The sequence below is a fragment of the Cryptomeria japonica genome, chromosome 1 (genome assembly GCF_030272615.1).
Source record: "Cryptomeria japonica chromosome 1, Sugi_1.0, whole genome shotgun sequence".
Taxonomy (NCBI): Eukaryota; Viridiplantae; Streptophyta; class Pinopsida; order Cupressales; family Cupressaceae; genus Cryptomeria; species Cryptomeria japonica.
In genome coordinates, this window is record NC_081405.1 from 63,852,028 (window position 1) to 63,868,068 (window position 16,041).

Here is a 16,041-nt window from a genome sequence, read left to right on the forward strand (position 1 = left end):
GAGGAAGCCACATCTTCCTAAAGGATTGTAAAAAATATTCCCAAGTGATATCTCTAGGTTGCAACTTCCTTTCAAACTTTTCATTGTCCCACCAAGTAGCAGCTTCGCCAGAAAGCTAGTAAACAACCCAAACTGCCTTGGTTTCATTGTACATGTTGCGGAGACCAAAATATTTTTCCATTACTATCACCCATGCCTCTGCACCATCACCAATAGTTTTTCCATCAAACTTTGGTGGGGCTATTCTTTTCAAGTCCTTAACCAGCTCTCCTTCAATCCTTGCTTGGTTATCGGGTTGTTCTTCAACCCTTGGAGCTTCATTTCGGACTTCTTCGACCCTTCAAACCTCCTGCTCGAGTCCATTCATTTTGGCACTCTCCTAGTTCAATAGATCAAGGATTTGGTCAAGTCTTTCATTTCCATTACTAGACCCAGCCCTTGTGGTCCTTGAGCCCATTGTTATTTAATAATTTCTGCATTAGGGAATGTTAATATTTCTTAGAGAAAAGGAAAGAATATTTGCAAAGTTATGATTTCCATAACTTCTATTTAATCAAAGCTTCCTAAAAATCTACCCTTATAATATAACTATAAAGATTAATATCCATATTTACTACTGGAAGGAAACAATATAAAACTATAATAAGACATAGTTAGATAATTTGCACATCTATATCATCCAAATTTATAATATAAACTAAGGTCCAAAGTATATATTTATCATCATAGAAATCATACAAAAACAAAACATTCAACTCAGTTTTATAGAAGGAAGGAAATCTTTATTTATTGATAATAAAAGTGTTATTATATAATACATCACTCTTCTGGTGGAGTCATGGGAGCATATTCTTCAGACTCACTAGAATTTAGGGGGATATAACCTTCAGACTCATCATCACTAAGTGGGGTATATCCCTCAGATTCATTATCACTAAGTGGAGAATATTCCTTTGACTCATCAGAGCTAATCACAGTTGGCATAATTGGAGAATATTCTAACTCAGGCTCCTCTTCCTCTATAGGGATACTCTTTTCATCGAGGGATTCAGTATAGGGACTACTCCTATCTCAACATTTTCTTTATCTTCAAAAACTGGTTTCTCTATGGGAGGAACATTTTCCTCCTCTGATCCATCCTCCACTTGGATGGTTATCCATAACGGGCATGACAGGAGATATAGGATCCTTCTTGACCCTTAAATAGTGAGCATACCCAACTACTGAATTATGAGCCGTCTCTTTTATTCACACCATCTCTATAAGTTTAAACACAAAACTATTATTCTCCATACTCAACTTGCGAAGTGACTCATAGGTCCTAGTGTTATACAACCTATGGCTTTGATACAAAACTGTAAAGACGTAAATTACTCTATATGACATAATCTACTCTTTATTCATAAATAAACTCATAGATCAATTAAGAAGTCTATTTCATACATAATATAAAACAAGTTTAATAAATTGATAAAACAATCATAGATATCAAGGAGTTAAATAAAATATTCATATACGATGGAAGGTACAAATTGCTCATTACATATCATTATACCATACTTAGGCTTTCTAATTGCCTTAAGTATTAAACAAACATAAAGAAAGTGAGATAAATCTGACGATCTCCAATCTAAGTTGCTTCCTTTTAGTCTATCGAATGAAGAAGAGAACAAGATTTAGGCGCTTTTTTCACCCAACCTTGAAGCTTACACTTCCCCGAAATTCTTGGTCAATCAAGAATACTCGACCCTGCATGAACTATTTTAACTAAAGAATTCAAAAGACAAGAGGGAATCTGGTGTTTGCCTAGATGATACAAGCATTTTCATTTTCCTAATTCTTGTAAGAAACGAGCATTATCAATCAAGGATATGGTAGAGAGCATAAAATAAAAGAATTTCATCTATTTCAATGGATAATTCTATTCATTACTTAGCCGAGTATAATGCCATGAATAGCAAAAATAAATAGTTTGGAAAAAGAAACTATTCTCTCTAAGATTCCATATTTGACACCTATCCTGGAAGGTAACTTTCCATACACAAGACTATCTAGCCTATTTCTCATAAAACAAGAATACATTTCCTTAAAGAATACAATCTTTTGACTATAGAACTAACATCTTTCATAAATTAAACACTATTTCATTACTTTCACCTAATTAAAACCAATCTTTCGTAGAATAACAATTTCACAATTTTGATAAGCAAATATATTTTCATTAAAAGAAATCAAATAAGTACAAGTAAGAAGAAGGTGTAACGCAAGTACCATTATTTTCATATAAATGAGTTAAATTTGAGTACACATTATTTAAATGAAAATTTATCCTAACCCATTAACATTATTCACCATTCTTAAACAATATAATTGCATTTCTTAACTATTTCAATATATATTCCACCTAATGATTTCCTTCTATGTCTATTCAAGGAATAATAAAACAAATTCAATAAAGACATGGAATATCATGAATAAAAATCTTATGCTACAACCATAGCTCTATTTCACTATCATTTCTTAGTGTAAAATAATCAAAATGAAATAAAGATCCTACCTCCTTATGCTTTTATTTTTGCTTCAAATGAACTCTTTCGTGCCTCCTCTAGATCAGACTACTTCTTCTTTGATGGCTCAAGAGTTCTCTTTCATATTTCCTCTAACCACCTATCTATTCTCCTTCTATCTATGCTCTAAAGTGCTCTATCTTTAATCTCTCTTCTAACTTACTATCTTTCTCTCAGCCCCACTTGCTATTTTGTATCTTTTTCCTCCTCTACCTATCGAACCTATGCCTTTATTTATTCTATATTTCCCTATGAAATCTTCTATGTCTAAGGCTCGGTTATAGTTATCAATTTGTAGTCTTTGTTGCATTATCGACAGGTCTGATGCTTTAACTATTTCATGTCTTCTCCTTTCCAAAGTGCTACCAGTTTAGCAGTCTCTCTGGTCTATAGGCCTTGGAGTGGTGGGAGGCCAAGTTATGTCCTCTGCAGTGATCGACCTTGGATCGTGGAGAGATGGTTCATCTTCTCCACCATCATCGTGGAGTCTGCAGTCTTCCAACTACCTCCGTGGATCATGGACAATCTGCAATTACTTATCTCCATGGCACTATGTGCCCATTTACTCCTCCCTCCTGCCGGTCATGAGCCATTAACTATGGTTGTTCTGCAGTCTAGCGGAATGGTCTGCTGCTACGTTGGGTGATCTGCAGTTATGTGGGGTTTATTTTCTTACTTGGTGGGGAGGTCGGCTTTGTCGACTTCCACTAGTCAACTAATAGCCCACCATCACCACCTTTTGAAATATAACACTAATATTAGCGATAACATATTAGAATTAAAAATTTGCATTTTAATTCATTAGTAATTAAATTGTAATATGATTTTCTATGATTAATAAATTGATAATATATATGGATATATATGCATACATACATATATATGTATGCATGTATGTATGAAATTATACTCACAAACAATTACTTAATCGACGAGACCATTATTCTCATTTTGAAATGAACAAGAACTTATAAAAACAATAATCAACTTCATATGATTGAAATCATGTCGACATAAAGTTTGCATTCTAAATCATATTTAATAGAAATGTAAAGTCGCTTATTAATTAACTCTAATTTTTCAACTATTAGACATTTTCATATATGAAATCAACGTAATGACTAATTTTTACTCAAATCATTTCAGTTAAGCCCGTTTGGAATCCTATGTCCCAAATAACATTAATGTAGCCCAATTCTCAGCCCTCATTGGCAACCTCGCTACATAGCATCATCTTGTTTTCACATCCAAATATGCATCATCTATAGACCCATCCCACAATAAACCTCTTCACATTGAGGCCATCATCTAAAAGCATAAAATCAAGAGAGTCCTTATAGACGGTGGATCTAGCCTAAATCTTTGTACATATAAATTTATCAAACGACTGGGTATCTCTAAAGAATTGGTTGACACATCTAGCAATATCACAATTAAAGCCTATGATGATGTAGAAAAGGCACCATAACACTACCTCTTCAAGTGGGTCCTACAATGGTTAGTTAGAGAATTAAATAGCAAAATTATTGGAAACTTTTTTAGGACTTCTACTAGTTTTTGTTCTCTCTCTCTCTCTCTCTCTCTCTCTCTCTCTCTCTAGAATAAAGACGACTCATCAATATTCCTTAATTTTTGTCATCACAAGACTATTTACTATTTTACCTCCAACTATATGTCTTTGTAACCTTGTGATCCAAAAACAATCCAACATTAATAGATTTCAACAGTTCATCCTAATAACAATTCATCAAAGTATTGATTGTAATAGAATTGACCAAGAAAAACAAACAATATAACTTTATATATATTATTTTACCAAGGTCATTGAATCATATGTGAAAGTATTAACTTTTTTTAACATCCCCATAGTTAATATACCTTAACTAAGAATAACTAAAAAGAGGGACTAAAACATGTTTTTAATGCAGGTGAGGGTGTCGTGGGTGCTATAGTCTTAATAATACCATGTATTAACTTAAAACACACTTATAATGATACCTAAGAATAACTATTATAATGATGTAATAAGTGAAGAACTTTGAAGATAATTATAGTAAAACATCGAAGATAAAACATATCGTTTAATAGAAGAGTTATAATAAACAACTTCCAAATAGTTGAAAAATATCAAAGATAGAGAATACAATAGTTTGGCAATATCTAGTGAGGTCAGACTTTAATAAGATCACTACAATGAATATGTTTTACCTCTGATGTGTATATATATAACTCTAACTATTAAACTTCTGCATATTAATATAGCTCTAATATATTATTAAAAAATTAACAACATAATACAATATACTTGTAGAGCAATCTTTTCATAATAAACAAATATTGCCAATGCAGACTTAAAGTAAGTTTGGAAGTTGTTTATTATGTTTTAGCTCCGATGTGTATGGATTGCTTATGTCCTTTTTCATATATGTTTTGTGACCATTATCTTTTGATTTTTCTTTTCTTGGGGGCATTTCATTGTGGTAATGTGCTTGTCTTTTGGATGCGTACCACCATAAAGCAATTGCTCCCAATAAGCCATATGCAATCACTTTAGCATGGGGGCATACCATTCGCTCAATGTTACACTTTATACACACACACAAACACTATGACATGTTTTCATACTCAAGTTACTTTGCAAACTGAGCCACAGTTTGGTCAATTCAATACAAATATCTAAATGATATACATTATTTATTATAAGACCATATTGACCCTAGAGTTAGTGGATCACTTATGTGCTTTTTCATATATGTTTTGTGACCATTATCCTTTGATTTTTCTTTTCTTGGGGGCATTTCATTGTGGTAATGTGCTTGTCTTTTGGATGCGTACCACCTTAAATCAATTTCTCCTGATGAGGCATATGCAATCACTTTAGCATGGGACAAAGAGTGAAACAGTATCTCATTGTGATGCCCTCCTAAATGGCACAAGATTAGTCTAAGATCAATCAACACAAAACACACAAAACATTAGTGTTAGTCAATCGAAAACTAATCTAAAAAGGCATACCAAAAGAGAGACTATAAGCATGCAAGCATATTTAACTATCAAAGCAAACATGATGAGGCATCTCCAAATACCTCCTAACATACTCTTAGTTCCTTCTCCCTTGTTCCTCTCCTCTCCAAGTTCCAAAATAGTGTAGCTCTCAGCAGCTTTTTGCACTATGGATGCTTATGGAGGATTGAGATTTATAGAATAGCTCTAAATATGAAATGAAAAGCTATTTTAATGCTAAAATGAAGTATTTTAACCAAAAAGACAAGATTTAGTTATGCTATGCTAAATGCTCTCTAAAATGGCTATAGTCTAAATGCTTACAAGTTTTCAGGATCTGGATTATGAAGGAATGGGCTCTATTTATAGGAAAAATGGAGCAATGGATGGCCAGGATTGAAAGGTTTAATCAAGGGTCAAGCTTGAAAGTTGGGGATCCATGTGCACAATTTGCACCAATGAAATGGTGACAAGTGTCAACATAAGATTGGGTTGAGAGAAAGGGGTTGGAGGCATTGAATGCTTGAGAAGACCTCATGGTTATCTAAAGGCTAAGGGTCAAGCCTAAGTTAGGATTACCCACTGGATTAGGAGTTAATCCAAGGATAAACCTTTGTGCAAATGATTAAGAGATAATCATGGTCAAAGCATTAATGACCTGATGAGACCCTTGGGTTGGGTAGAGGTTGAGTCAAAACAAATGTTTTAACCATGTAGGAGGGTTGAATTAACCATTAATGGTTATTGGAGACTTTGGGGATTAAGTGGTTGAAAGTTGGAAGCCTTTAATGGTTTTCAAAGACTTTGGGGTTTTTTGGTGGTTGAAGGTTGAAAACCTTCAATGGTTATCCAAGACTTTGGGCCATTTGAGAAGTGACTCCATTTTGCTTAGGAATGTGACAATATTTAGGAAATGGTTTAGGCTAATTAGGAAAGGTTTAGAAGAATCTAGAAGGGGATTAGATTTTGCAAGTGGATTTGGTGGGTGAGGGAAAATAGGATTTTATTAAAATAAAAATTCATTTATTTCAAATATGTGTGCAAGTTGCATTTGTAGGAAAATGCAAGTGGGGTGGGGATAATGATTTAAATAAATGTTTTATTTAATTTATTTAAAAGAGGAATAGGGGGATTTAATTAAATAAATAGATTTTATTTATTTAATTGATTTGTATTTGGTTTAATGAATTAATTAAAATAAATTGAATAATTTATTTAATTAATAGAAGAATGTTTGAGGATGAATTAATTAAATATTAATTTAATTAATTGGTGGCTAGTAGATTTTTAATCAAATAAATACAAAATATTCATTTAATTAAAATGGACAGATTTATGTGACTACATTTGCCCCTCTTTGAGACGGTGCAGTTTATCGCATCGTTTCAAAGAAAGAAAAACTGGTGTGAAGAAATGCCCCATTAAAATGTTAATTTAATGGGTGGTATGCCCCCTCGAGAGATGGGCCGAAAAATTTCGAAAAATCGGGCGATCTCTCGAAAAAGAATGAAAATTGGCAGGGTGGTGGAATAGAAGAAATTAGGTATACTGGGGAAAAATAGAAGAAATTGGGGGAAACATGGAGAAATGGGGGGCTCGGGAAGTTCACGGGGACCACGACGATGAGCAGGGCGAAGTTACGGTGACGTCGGGGGGTATAAATGGGGTGAAAGGGGTGAAAATAGGATCATTTGTGACCGCGACCAGTTGAAAACTATAGCTCTGACAGTGACATTTGGAGGAGCAAGGAGGAGCAACGATGCCGTTTCCGATCACCGAGCACCGATTTGAGCGAGTCCGCCGGTACCAGCGCCCAGCCGACTATGGACCAGCGGTACGCAAATTTGAAAACTTCCTTTTCATGCATTTTTAATACGTTTTTAGCTGAGTCCAAGTCAAGTCGGAGCAAGAGCGCTGGAACTAGGTTTTTAGCGCTTTTGCTCCATGAATTAGCGCTATTGTACCGCAATAGCGCTTTTGTAGGCTAGTTTTAGCGCTGTTGAATGTATTTAGCGCTTTTGTAGGCAAGTTTGAGCGCTTTTGATAAAGTAGCGCTACGGTAGGGTCAATTGAGCGCTATTGATGTGTAGTAGCGCTATTGCATAGCGGTTTTAGTGCTTTTGATTAATTAGCGCTATGGCGTAGTTAATTGAGCGCTATTGACAGGAATAGCGCTATGGTGTAGCTGTTTGAGCGCTTTTGTTTTGGTAGCGCTATTGTAGGGCTTGTTGAGTGCTATTGATGTTGTTGTAGCGCTATTGTTCAGAATGAGCGCTTTTGTAGGTTAAATAGCGCTTTTGCTTTAGGATAACAAGATGCCCCAGTTTCGGACAAAATAAAACTCTGGATGCCTAACGATTGATGGATGGTGAGGTGAAGTGGGAGTTGTTTTGAACCATAGCAGCCCGATGAGACTTAGGTCATTGGTTAGGATAAATGCCTGTTGAAGTCTAGGCGGCCATGATTGCTTACCTGTTGAGACCCGAAGATACTTGATCAAAGTATCTGATGATAGTCTAGGTTTAAACTTAAGAAAGTTTGATAACAAAACAACTGATGGTGTTTGGATGAACGTCTATGTGCAGGAGGATCTACGCGTGTTGCAGTTACGCGAGCGCCACCCCGCGACACAGGGGTTGCGAGATCGTTTGACTCAGATCGAGATAGATTGTATTGCGGCTACTGGGCTCTATGAGGTGATGCATATGCCCGTGATTCGGATGAATCACGGCCTGATTACAGCTTTAGCAGAGCGATGGCACAGTGAGACATGCACGTTCCATCTGGCTCAGGGCGAGATGACGGTGACTTTGGAGGACGTGTGGTGTATTCTTCGGATTCCGATTCGAGGGCAGCTGGTGACATATGATCAATCCTGGGGGACAGTGTCCTGTCAGCGGATATTTGATGAGGATGTATACATCGATGATGGCTCAATCGCATGGGAGGATATAGCGGCACTATATGAGCCCCTTCCAGTAGTATTGTCAGGGATCGTGGGAGGGCTTCTGTGTCCAGACAGGCGGTCACATGGATTGGCGGTCGGATGGGGATAGGTGATAGAGATGATGGTGACAGAGGGGACCCGATATGCCTGGGGGCCGTGCGTGCTAGCGCACATGTACCAGGAGTTACACGAGGTAGTGTACAGAGGGTAGGGGTCTCTAGCAGTGGGCATGACGTTGCTGCATGTGTGGGCATGGGAGCACCTACCAGGGACTCGTCCGGTGAGTCTGAGATTCCGAGCCGTGGATCAGCCCTATATGTTTATGTATAGTGGGATGATGAGCCAGCCCCACTTGGGGAAGCTAGAGTGGTGGCGGCGAGCATTAGATGATTTGGATGCAGTGATCTGGCGGCCATACTTGGAGTGTGAGCCATGGGAGGATGATGCGGAGGCACTACCTTATTGTTTCATGACCCGATTCCTCATTGGGAGGACTTCGTATCACGTGGAGAGACAGGTGCCAGGACGGGTTATGAGGCAGTTTGGACGGCAGCAGGGTCTGCCGAGCGGATCGGGAGAGTATGCTCGAGTTATGCGAGAGCGGTATGCATGGGGTCCAGTGCTACCGTATGATCAGGCATTGGCAGAGTTCCGGACACTACAGGCGAGGCCATGGGATCTACAACCGAGAGTCGTTGATGCAGGGGTTACAGCAGAGTATACCCAGTATCGGGCGGCGCACCCGATTCGACGGATATCAGATCCAGCGGAGCCGATCCCAGCATTTGAGGATGAGAGGGGACGGGGACGGAGAGGAGGGGGTGGTGGTGGAGGAGGTGGAGGAGGTGGAGGAGGAGGAGGAGGTGGTGGTGGAGGAGGAGGTGGAGGAGGTGGAGGAGGTGGAGGAGGGATGGGGATGCCGAGACAGCGGAGAGGGAGAGGGGGGTTACCACTGCAGATATCACAGGGACCTTTGATGCAGGGAGGAGTGCAGCTGAGTGGGAGGGGGATGGAGAGAGAGATCCCAATGGAAACAGGTGCAGGAGAGGGTGGTGCAGGGGAGTGTGGTGCAGAGGAGTGTGGTGCAGAGGAGGGACCTAGTGGAGGGGGTGATACAGGTGCGGCAGCCATGGACATGGGGGAGGGAGCGACTGGGGATCTGCGGGAGCACATGATAGGTTATTTGCAGACCCGGGTAGAGAGATTAGAGGCGGAGGTAGCAGCTAGAGATGTGCAGCTATTTGCACGTGAGTCAGAGCTGACAGTGGTGCTACGGGAGAGAGATACTGCGGTGGAGAGATTGGCGGAGCTGCAGGAGAGAGTGCGGACTGGTGCACAGGGGCCTTCAGGAGAGGTTATGAGGGAGATACAGCGAGCACAGGCGGAGATAGAGTACTGGCGGGGGTTATATGAGCAGGTGGTACCGATTAGCCAGCGAGCTCTCAGTTACTCACAGATGCGGCAGGCCAGATCCGAGCGATCACAGAGGATGCAGAGCAGTGGGGGAGTGATGGGTCCTTTGCGGCTGGATAGATCAGGAGATGCAGGAGGGAGTGGGGGTTCGATGAGGCCTCCACGGAGAGATGGATCAGGTGGTGCCGGTACCAGCGGTGGAGTAGGTAGGGGTGGGGCAGGTACAGCATCTGGCCAGAGCGGCATCTGAGAGAGCATTTTTGCATACATGTGTTGTATCATTGTCTATGTTTTGGACTATATCTTGGATGGCTCTTGGTAGCCGATTTTGTAGACTTCATTGTACTCTGATATATGAGTTGATATATATGAGGAGATCCCATATTTGTGATGATTATGCATGTGATTATGTATGGATGTTTATGCATGGTGATGATTTATTGCTTAGATGTATATGTGTATATGTATGCATTTGATGAGAGGTTTCTTTTATGCATGTTTTTATGATGAGTTATGATGTGAGATACTGACATATGAATGCAGGTTGGGATGTTGATGATGTATTTGATTTGTAATGTAATGTTTTATGTATGGAATGCTATGATGATAATATGCGTATGCTGGATTTTATGAACAGGATTTTGATGGTTTCCTATTGCAATGTAATGATGAGATGATTTATGTAATGATGTCAATGCAATGGTTAGATGAATGATGTTATGTATGGATATGCATCTAGATGTGTTTAGATGAATGTAATATGGATAAACAAAAGGTAAAGTGAATGCATATGGATAAACAAAAGGTAAAGTACAAATGTTTATATGATGATGTCGAAATGAATGCAGATGGATAAACAAATGTAAAGTACAAATGTTTATATGATAATGTGTTTTAAATGAATGCAAATGTAAAATGGATATATGAAATGGTATGAACGAATGTTTTGTAAACAAATGGTGTTTTATGAATCTAAAATGCGTTTAAAATATGTTTGTAAGTACAAATGATAATGGGATGATACTATAACTAATGAGTATAATAACTGCACCTAAATGTAATGATAATGAATGCAATGTGAATGAATCTTACAATGAGCATAAAAAGATACTTAGTAATGAATGAATGCATCTTTTTACTATAAAGAAATGTATGCAAACGATAAATGGTAAAAAGGTTAATAAAATGATAATGGATAATCGATATGAAATGAATGCTTATTAAATGATGCAATACAACCAAAGACAATTTGATCCCATGAATGAATCTAATTATTTATAATTGATGAAAATGATTTTTAAATGAAAAGTAATGTCAATAATGAACTATATGCAATGTTTTGAAAAATGACATGAATGGACGTAATGCAAGATGCACCTAAATGCAAGGATGATATGATCATGAGGAATGCAAGGTTTTTAAGACTTTGCATGATGCACTTGATGATGTATCAGAGTACTCGGTCGTGATTTATATCCAAGACCAGCTTAATTTTCTCATTTTTGCATATAAAACATCTATATGAATAAGTAAACGGATGGGTGATATGCAACGGAATGCAATATATAAACAGATGAGATGAAATGACGATCCATAGTGCTCTATTTTCATCATTGAGCTTTAAAATGTTGGAAGAGAATACAAGCATCTTGATATAATGATTCAAGATGACCTGAGTATTTCTTTCATGGATTTTAATATAGCAAGTTAATACAAACGACTTGATATAAGGGTCAAGTTGATCAGAGTATTGCTTGCGGAACAGACAAGGATTATCTCCTTTCGTGCATGACTTGGATCGTCCTCCTTGATCTTAGGCTTGATCAGATCCTGAGACAAGTGCATACTGTACTAAGAAATAAAAACCTTTATCCAAATTGGATGAGGAGGAACCAAAGAATGAGCATTGTACCTGTAAACAAATAGTATATACATAAAGAATAAAGGAATGTGGATCCTTGGTAATGGTTCATGCTCATATGGTCGAGGTATACGCTGTAGTCAGCAAGCCGTAATGATCTATGACTACATTTGGCATAAGATCACGTAGCTTAGTGAACTTCCCACGTAGACACCATTAGTACATGCCCCAAAACTTCATCGGAAATAATGCGCAAATGATACAAAACAATGCTAAAAGATTCCGATACAGATAAACAAACAATTGAACTCACAAATCAACCAAGTATTTGATAGCTTAACAGAATTTTCTTGTCAAAGAAAATGTCATCTTGTCTTTGTTTTGGTAAGGAAGGATGCATCCTTGTTGAAAAGACAGTTTGATTGTTGATGTTGATTGTTTTGGTCGAGTGATAAGTGGTCATTTGTGTGAGTATTTGTCAATGCTTGTTTTGGTATTTGCATGGATGAATATGTACAATGTGTTGCCATGTTTTTGTGTGATTTTTGATGGGTTTTCTGATGTTTTTTGGATTTTGTGAAACAATTTTGAATGTTTTTGGTATTTTGACAGTCATTTTTGAATGTTTTTGATATTTTCTGAAGATTGCCTAAATGAAGAGCATAATGATATATAAGACAATGTAGAATCCACTTCCATCACTAGGGTAAGGGTATTGCCCCCAGTTTGTAGACCTGACTATGAAAAGGTGGGATGCTAGACGCATGGAGTACTTTCTTAATTGTAGATCAAATAACAAGCCATGGTTGGGATAGATGGATGTATGTGTGCATGAATGTGATCACAACGAGCCTGAAAGATACTAGAGCCATTTCCTTTACGAGTGGCACCTGTTTGCCAGGTTTTCACCATCGCACTTACCCAAGGTGCCACCGGAGTGGTTGTTCACCGTTTGGATGCATGATTTTTCTTTACTTTTTTGAATGTTTTTGTATTTTCTTTAGGAATTTTCTGAATGTTTTTGGTATTTTTCTGATATATAGGGGAGCCTGATGCTCTGTACACCTTAGGTATAAAACCATTTGAGGTGCATGCTGTTGATTGGATCTGCGAGCGGTTCTCCGTCTGATGTAGCCAATTGATATGCCCCAGACCCGAACACAGCAGTGACAACATATGGGCCCAGCCAGTTTGATTCAAACTTACTCTGATGTTCTCTGTTTGGTTGGTTGCGAGGATTTTCTCGAAGAACAAGATCACCTACCTCAAATGTACGAGATCTAACTCGGTGATTGTAGCTTCTACTCATGCGCTGCTGATAGGCTTTGAGGTGATTGTATGCAGCTTGTCGCTTCTCATCTAGTAACTCTAAGTCTTGAAGACGGGATACTCTGTATGCTTCATCATCGATGAGATTGTGCAATGAAACTCGTAATGATGGTATCTCAACCTCAATAGGTAGGATAGCTTCAGCACCATAGACCAATGAGTAAGGAGTTGCACCTGTAGGGGTCCGAATGCTAGTTCGATATGCCCATAGCGCTGGATTTAGTTGAACATGCCAATCACGACCGGCATCATTGACTGTCTTCTTTAGGATTCTCAATATGTTTTTATTGGATGCTTCGGCCTGACCATTGCCTTGTGGGTAATAGGGAGTGGAAAAGCGGTGTTGGATATGAAATTTCTCACAAAGCTCACAGACATCCTGATTTTTGAAAGGAAGACCGTTATCTGTGACAATGGACATGGGCACACCATACCGGCAGATGATGTAATTGAGGATGAATGAGGCGATCTGCTTGCCGGTGACTTGGGTAAGTGGAACAGCTTCGATCCACTTGGTGAAATATTCAGTGGCGGTAATAATGAATTTATGGCCATTGGATGAAGATGGATGGATTTTACCCACAAGGTCAAGGCCCCATTGACAAAAAGGCCATGGTGTTGTGATTGGTTGCAGTTCTTGAGCTGGTGCATGTATTAGGTCGCCATGAACTTGACATTTTTTGCACTTCCTGACAAAGTAGTAGGAATCCTTTTCCATAGATGGCCAATAGTATCCAGCTCGCATGATCTTCTTGGCTAGTGATGGACCACTTGAGTGAGTCCCGCAAATTCCTTCATGTACCTCTTCCAAAACCTTTGTTATCTCAGCTTGTTCCAGACATCAAAGGAGAGTACCATCAAGACTACATTGGTATAGGGTTTCGGCAATAATGGTATATCGAGCAGTTTGGCGAATGAAGGTTTTACGTTGGTTATTTGATTGGTTGGGAGGAAGGGTGTGATCGCGGAGATAGGTGTAGAAATCACCGTACCATGGGGATTCGGAACCTACAAGGCGACATATCATTTCGAATTCGGGGATATCATAAGCGGGAATCCAAAGCTGTTCTACCAAGAACTCGTAGCGTGTTGAATTCTGTGGAAGATCTAGTAGAGATGCGATGGTAGACATGGCGTTAGCAGCTCGATTCTGATCTCTTGGTATCTGCTCAAAAGTGATAGTAGTAAATGATGTCTTTAGAGTGTCCACCATTTGCTTATATGGCATGAGTTTATCATCTTTGGTCTGATACTCATCTGTTTCTTGTCGAATGACTAGTTGAGAATCGCCATATACTTGCAATTCTTTTAATTTCCATTGTATGGCTAATCTGAGTCCTGTGATCAAAGCCTCATACTCTGCTATGTTGTTTGTGCATGGAAATGTGAGCCTGTAAGACTTCGGGATGCTATCACCTTGAGGTGTGATAAACAGAATGCCTGCCCCTGAGCCGTGCCTAGTGTATGAACCATCAAAATATAATTTCCATGGTTGTACTTCTGTGATCATGAATATCTCTTCGTCTGGAAAATTGGAAATGAGAGGATGATCACTTATGAGAGGTGCATCGGCCAACTGATCTGCAATGACCTGCCCTTTGATAGCTTTACGGTCTACATACTCAATGTCAAATTCACTTAGAATCATCACCCATTTGGCCAAGCGACCTGTCAATGCTGCTTTGCTGAGTAAATACTTGAGTGGATCAATCTTTGCAATGAGTTGTACCTTGTGTGTTAACAGATAGTGCCTCAGTTTAGTGGCTGCCAGGATTACTGCTAGGCAAGCTCGCTCAATAGGTGTGTAATTGAGTTCATAGCCAACCAGTGTGCGAGAGATGTAGTAAACAGCACACTCTTTACCTTCTGCATTATGTTGTGCTAGTAGTACACCCAATGCTGTACTTGTTGCTGAGATATAGAGCAATAATGGTCTACTTGGATCTGGTGGCATCAACAATGGTGGATTCATGAGATAGTCTTTGAGTGACTGAAATGCTTGCTGGCATTTGTCATCCCACTGAAAGCGGATGTTCTTGTGTAGCAGGTGTGTGAATGGGTGACACTTATCGGCTAATTGTGCAATGAATCTGTGGATGGATTGAAGCCGTCCTTGTAGTGTCCTTAGCTGACTGATATTCCGTGGAGGTGGCATGTCCATTATTGCCTTAACCTTTGCTGGGTCGACCTCAATACCTTTGCTTGAGACAATGTATCCTAGAAGCTTCCCGGAGGTCACTCCAAAGACACATTTCTTTGGGTTGAGTCGAACATGATATTGTTCCAGTCTATCAAAGATTTGATCTAAGATATGGAGATGTCCTTCTCTTGTGAGTGATTTTGCTAGTAAATCATCCACATAATCTTCCATCATATTATGCATCATGTCATGGAAGATGGTGGTCATTGCTCTTTGATAGGTCGCTCCTGCATTCTTTAGACCAAAAGGCATTACATTCCAGCAGTATGTGCCCCATGGACATGTGAAGGCTGTCTTATGTTGGTCCTCTGGTGCGATCTTTATTTGATTGTATCCTGAAAAGCCATCCATGAGTGAAAGCATGGCATGTCCTGCTGTCAAATCTACTATGATGTCGATATTTGGTAGAGGGAAGTCATCCTTAGGACATGCCTTATTTAGATCTCTGAAGTCTGTACAAATGCGGATGCCCCCTTTTGGTTTGCCAACTGGTACAATGTTGGAGATCCATTCTGCATAATCAATTGGTCTAATGAAACCAACATCCAGGAGTTTATTGAGTTCAGTTTTGACTAGCACGGCAATCTGAGGATGCATCTTACGAAGCTTCTGCTTGATAGGTTTGGCTCCTTTTGCTACTGTGAGATGATGCATGACTAAATCAGGATCAAGCCCAGGCATGTCTGCATATGACCATGCAAAGTTGATCTGACGCTTCTGG